Below are 6,865 nucleotides of genomic sequence, written 5' to 3' on the forward strand. Positions count from 1 at the left end.
TCCTTATTGTTTGCACACATTACTTTTTCCAAGAGCAAGAAGAAAAAAGCTAAAATCCCCCAAACAATAATCCCCAAATCCTTTCCTAACTGGTAATGAACTTCAGGCTTTCTAGCCTTCAGCTGTACATGTTCTGAGTATCAGCCTCTTAGGAAGGTATGGTGTTCCCTTTCAAAATGCATTGCTTAGCTCTGAGACTGCTGCCAGCCACGGCTGAGAGGAACTAGGCTGTAAAGTCCTCCCACCTCCACTGGGCTACACCTGGCCGAGAGGAGTGGAAGCAGCCACCTAATTTTCCTGGTTACAGTATCAGAATGGAACTCTGGGGATAACAAAGCTGGTTTTGAAGAGGGCACCGTCACCATTCTTATCTGGCAGTCTTATCTGGCCATAAACATGTGCAAAGACACAGCCCAGGGAACAGCTGCACATCAGTGCTTGCAGGCTACACAAGGCAAAGCATTTGGTGACCAGCCTTTTGTTTCTGATGGTTTGAAAAAGATGACTTTTACAGACAGATTTAATTTGCTCTCTTAGCCTTGAGTACTTCCTGTATGTCTCCTCCATCTACTCAAACCAGAAGTGAATTAGGGAAAAGCATGGTGCTGGTTTCCCGTGTAAGATGGAGTGGGACAGGTAGAGAAACACATCAGGGCCCCCTAATTTGTGAAGAATTGCTGTCATTATGGTGCAAGAGTTCTATTGTCATTATATCACAAAGGTTCCATATTGCTAGAGTTCCATACCTCCTTGAGGCTCCTTGTAGGCAGCTCCTCTAGGCACTGACTCTTCCTTGTGCTCGCAGCAGCCAACTGACTCCAGTTCCCACCAGTCCACTATTTTATAACACTCCTCTTACTGGCTACAGGTGTGGCCTGTTAACATCAGGCCTGCTCCTAATCTTTAGTAACTGGTTCAGCTGCAACTCTTTAGGGGATAAGATTACATTCTATGCGACCTTCATTTACCCATACTGTATCTCCCTACAAAGAATTCTAGAATATTCTCTGGTTTTACCAATGGATCAAGGTGAGCAGCTCCAGGGCAATCCACCTGCACATCATGTTGAAAAAGAGACAAGTTGCTGGGGCTGGAAGTTGGGCAAGGAACACAAACATTTGTAATAGGAATCTCACAGGCCAGAAAGCCAAAATGAAAAATGCTAGTGGAAATCCACAACAACAAAAAATCATTATTACTTCTATTTTACTGACCTTTCTTTTATGAAAAATATGTGCATTGCACAGCTGTACAAAAAAAAAGTAAGCATTGGTTTTATATATATAAAAAACTAATCTATGAGAAATTTTCTGGTACAAGGAAATGCTCTATGGCATTTGTTTCTCAGTGACTTGTCCTGGTGATGTCAGTACCACCACGGTGCACAGCAGAATCTGCCATGCTAGAATCTAATTTTGCTTACTTCAAAAGAGCCTCTGGCTAGAATGCCCACCTTGGGTTTTTTTCCCCTGACAGATCATTTTTTAAAACCTGTTTGTGCCCATGATATATTTACCAACTCCTGTAATTGTCTGAAACCTGGAGCTTATGAACTGAAGTGACATTTTTTGTCTGCATAGAAAACATCCTTTTGTGGTACCCTGTAAAGCTGGCAGCAAGACATGCCTCAAGATGGCCAGGCAGCAGCAGAGGCAGCCCAAGAACAGGTCAGGTCCTGCTGTTTGGGAAATTAGAGTGGGGAGAGCAGGTGAAGATGGATAGTTATGAGGAGAATAGTGAAAGAGATGAAGAGGATAAGAGAGATAACAAAGAGAAACAGATTGAAATTGAGATCAAGTCATGCTGAGGAAGCAGATGGAGGTAAAAGCCAGCAGGGCCAGGTCTGAAAATGCGAGGTAAAAACATGCAGAAAGACCTCTGACTAATTAGAAGGCTCATTATAACAAGTGATCAATTAGTATACAGAAGTGAGCTCTCACCTCCTGAACTCTGGTCCATGGCTAGACTATCAATAAATCCAGGGGAATTTTTATTGGTTTCAATTTCTCGTTTAAAAAACACCCAACATTGTCTTTTACCTTTACACTTCTGAAATGTTGACTCTTTCGGATTAACAGACAAACTTCTGGAAAAAATCCTGGTCTCCTGAAATAGAACTTTTGTATTTCTAATTTGCTTGTGGACATTTGGAAATAATTACCAGATATACCCATGCATTTTTCAGGAGGATAAGGCCTGGCATAGCTCTGGAAGTGTGGCTAATGAACAGCCACAGTGGGGGTCCCTGTCCTACAGTCTTAGATCTATGGCTAGAGCAGGAGACAGTCAGAGGGATGTTTAATTTTTACACCTTATGAAATTTGCAAAGGTAGACCCTCTATTTTAGAAATAAATTTACCTCTTCTCTGAGTTCCTGTTTCTCTCAGTGACAAATTTTCAAATAGGCCTAAAGATATCTGAATTTAATTTTTAAACTGTGTGACTAGGCCAAACTGTGTGACTAGGCCAGGTATATATCATATGTATGTGAGGTTTCTTACCTCCAGAATGGGGGGTGCCTGCTAAGCTGGGCAGTTTTCAGCTATATAATATTGTTCATGCTCTCAAGAACTTATGTCTCTATAAAGAAGAGGCAAATTAAGAAAGCTTCTTTTGGGTTTCAGAATTCTCTTCCTGAAGTGTTGTATTCATGTTGTTATTATCATATTTCTAGAGTCCCATACCTTCTGGGTGGTTTCTCACAAGCAGCTCTTCACAGCAGTGTTGTTCCTACTTCTTCATCAGGGCCCCTCCAAGACTCTCCCTAACCAGCCAACCCACCCCCTTTCATCCCAGTTATCTTCATTAGCCACAGCTGCCACCCAGTTAAGGACATCACAGCTGCAGCCCATTTAGAACAACTAGGATTGGGGCAAGGTCACTTATACAATACAGATATTTTACTAGGACTCCTGCTATACTGAAGAGAAGAGCAAGTTTCAGTTCATATCCCTGAGCCCTACAGGTGACAACAGCACTGCCTGCTGTACCAAATCCAGCTATCCTCCCTCTCTCATTTCTATTCTGAGCATTTCCAGTCCAACTGAAGCCTCTCAGAATAAGGCTTCAGTCTGCCCTGGGTGGAAGGAGAATCTGAGGGGACCACCAGAGGCTTTAACCAAAAATGTAGTGCTGATATTTACTGGGCAGGGGTGTAAATGTACATGGGGGAGGCAAAGCCCTTGCAGAGAGAAGCCAATGAACAGTCCCTGCCTTGGGCAAAGATGGTCTTTGGCCTGCTGAGCCCTGGTGAGCTGTGCAGAGGCTAATGCACAGTGCTCTCAAGTCACACTGCCCACATGGTAGGAGACAGCATTTTGGCAGGATGCTTCTGTAAGGAGCTGAGATAACAGGGTGGTAAAATAGTGCGTAAAAGGACATATTATGCTAAAGTGGATGGAGCAAAGTGCTGCAATGAGGCAATGGCCCATAAAAATAATATAATTTGCCAGTCCAGAGTTATTTCCAGGGCTGTAAAATTATTTGCTGGAAAGAGTCAGAGTGGGCTGCTGGCTGAGAGCAGCTCCTGTGCTGGGCCGGCAATTCATCCTCGGCTCTGCCCAGTGTGGTAAAGGCAATTGCTGTCAGCCCCTGCTTTGGCTGGAGGCAGTGGGGCCAATGGGGAATTGGTGGGGAAGCATTGGTGGGGAAGCAAGCCTGGCAAACAGGAATAAAAACAACAGGAAGCCTTAGAGTATTCGGAGTGGTCCTAATTTTTCAAGAGGAGATTTTTCTTTTCCTATAAATTCCTTAAGTTGCTGATTTCTCCTACTGGATATAACAAAACTGTGGTCTTACTGTTTTTCTACTGCTTCACAAGTGGAAAAGAAAACATACTCACTTGTTTTCCTCAACAGAATTGAAACAATACAGCCTTGTTTGCCTTTGTTTTGGTGGCTCCCATGTTGATGGACCAGCATCTCCACTCGTGCCAGCACAGCTGTGGGAATACACGTAATCCCTCTCCCTCCACTGATCCGTGTGTTCTCCACAAGCAGAACTCAAAACAATGTAGACCCTGTACCAACAGTGGTATTCCTGTACAAATACAGCACAAGAGGAAGAGGATGAGAAAGAGCAGAAAAGTTGCTCTTGCACAGCAACGGCTACCTGCTAATTTGAAAACTCGCCCCTCTTCCCCAAATAACACCACATAAATTCAGGCCATAAATTATTTGTGGATTTATTTTATTTTGGGTATAAAAATGAAATACCTAAGGATGGACAGAGAGGAGAAAAAGGAAAAAAATGTCCGGATATGAATGCAACCATTCTTATTTATGCAGGAAAGTACAGCTTTGTGGATTTCCCCCATCTGTTCTTTTACACAGAACCAAATTGGAGTTAAATGTGCTTTTGGAATAAATCATTATGGCCTAAAATGAACATGATTTACAGGGAAAATGAAGCCATATGTGTTACATTAATTTCTCATTTTTGCTCCATCCCACTTCCACTTGGTTGGACACATGTCATGCTCTGTTCCTAAATGGTGTCACTGATGCTGAAAGTAGAAGGTGACACTACATTTTCCAATGCAGGCTCAATCTTTCAGCTGTCTTTCTAAGAGTGGTGGGAGTGTCCATGGCTCTCAGAGTTTACAAAGGACATTCTCATTAAAACTGCTGCAAACCTGGAGGAAAACACGAGTAAGGTGATCAAAGCACAGCAGAGCAGCACCCAGAGCAGAAGGTGGGAAAAAATGTGGGACCAAAGGAAATGAAGACCCTGCATGGGGCATCATTAGAGAAGCTGATCAAAAGGTGTGTTGTACTAAACCTGCAGTGACAGGGGTGGACATCACCCATTGCAAACTGCAGGTTAGACTTGCTGAAGGCAGAGTGGTAAGAGTGGGCAGTGTTCCTGGGGGAACATTTTCTGCTGGAACATTTCTTAACTGAAGAAAAAAAAGCTTTTCAAGAAAGATTAAAACAGCAGTAAAGTTACCTGAAGACTCTGCTGCTGGGTGTTTACTGGTGAATAAATATCATGCAGAATCCTGTTAGGGCTCTTTTGCAGAGTGCTCAGGCAATTTTTAAGCCATGGAATTCTCTGAAATGGGCAGGATAAGTGCTTCAGCTGAATTCCCCCTTTTTGCATCCCAACATCCCTACATAAAAACATATGCTGAAGATATTTTTTTTTTTTTGCTTTCTTGGAAAAAATTCTTTGCATTGATTGTATCCCCTCTGGAAGCTGATATACCTATGCTTTATATCTGTTAGAAGATCACAAGCAGAAAAGAAGAAATAGTCGTGTTTACAGAGTGCACAAAGACATTGCTTTGCATTGTAATGAGGGCTGACAGCAAACAGCTCTCTCCGTTTTCTTCTAGCTGCAGTGAGCTCTTGAATAATATGTTGCTTTCACTGATTTTGTCTCCTATGTCCTTGAACTCTTTTTCTCTTATGTGTTGGAAGGCTGACACAAGCCAAGTCTCTGATTTGAAGGTTTATACCCACAGCTCTATCAGCCACACTGTGAAGCAGAGATCACTCAACTGTCTTTCACCTAACTCGCTTCAGGACTGCCAGCACTCTGCCTGCTGCAGGCTACTGGAGAAGTGACTGGCTACTATATGGAGATACACACCGTGCTTCCAGTCCCATCTCAACACACCTTTCCACAATGCTTCTGAATTCCAGGATGAATATTTGCTTTGGGCCTCCAAAATCAGCTTCTTCTATAATAATCCACCTGTCTGTCCCATTTAGGTCAGTGTCACTGGTGGCTGGTCACTGAGGGTTGGATGGGTGAATTGCAGGCAAAATAAAAATTATACATGGAACATGCCTGGAGACAGAGTGATGGATGGATAGGCAAGTGGGAAAAGTGTCACACAGTGGGGAGCATTTGACATTGTGCCAGGATTTTCTAGCAAGCATCTTCCTGTTTTATGTGGTTGTGCCCTGATGGCTTGGAGACCTACCTATCAATTGTCTTTTTGCTCAGGTTGTTGGCTTCTCCTGTGGGTCCCCATCCTTCATTTGGCACTGCCTCATGCTCATTCACTAGTTTTACACATCTCCAGGGACCCAGAGGGAACACTTCCCACCAAGTAACCTGTATGAAATAGGCAATTTTGCATCTTACAGTATTTTTAAACTTGTGTTGGTTGGCTACTTTTAGCTTTTGGCGGTATATTCAGTGATAAATGAAGTTGGTGCTAACCATTTTTTTCTTGGCTCAGATTCCAGTGAGCAAAATATAATTTACTACGGAAAAATACCACTGTATGAAGTCCCACAGGGCATTGGATTTATTTGTTCCTAAACAATTTCCCATTCCAAAATAGTGCAAATACACAGAGTTCTACCAGTCGGTATGGCAGCCACATCAGCTTAAAGCAAACACAAGCTGCCAGTGCAGCATTAGAAACGAATGGCAAAGGTGAACTCTTCGGTCTGCTGCCTCCCAGCCTGTCTTCCATCATTGCTCATGAGCAAATGAGGTGCACAAACTCTCTGATTGGGTTCACACACCTGCTGTTGAGGGTATTAGTGAGGCTGGATTGCAGAGCTCATCTGTCTGGATGCAGATAATTCACAGCCCTTTAACCCCACAGACTATTGAATGCCTTACCTGGGCTTCCACTGAGCACAGTGGGCAGGGGAGCAGCTTCTTCACACTGTGATCATGCTTTCCCCATGACAGGGAAAGTACCTCCATTATCTTGAGAAAAGGCCTTTGTTACAGTGTTCCATGTGCTTCTGTAACTTGGGATGGAGCTGTTTGAAGTGACCTACCCAGCATATTGCAGGAATTTCTGCTGGCCTGGAGTGGATGAAAGGCCATCAGAGCTGCCAGTAGTCCACCTTGTTCTCTGGCTACAGTGCAGACATCCTGCAAGTGGAGAGTTAAGGAG

This window comes from Melospiza georgiana, chromosome 1 (assembly GCF_028018845.1).
Source record: "Melospiza georgiana isolate bMelGeo1 chromosome 1, bMelGeo1.pri, whole genome shotgun sequence".
Classification (NCBI taxonomy): Eukaryota; Metazoa; Chordata; class Aves; order Passeriformes; family Passerellidae; genus Melospiza; species Melospiza georgiana.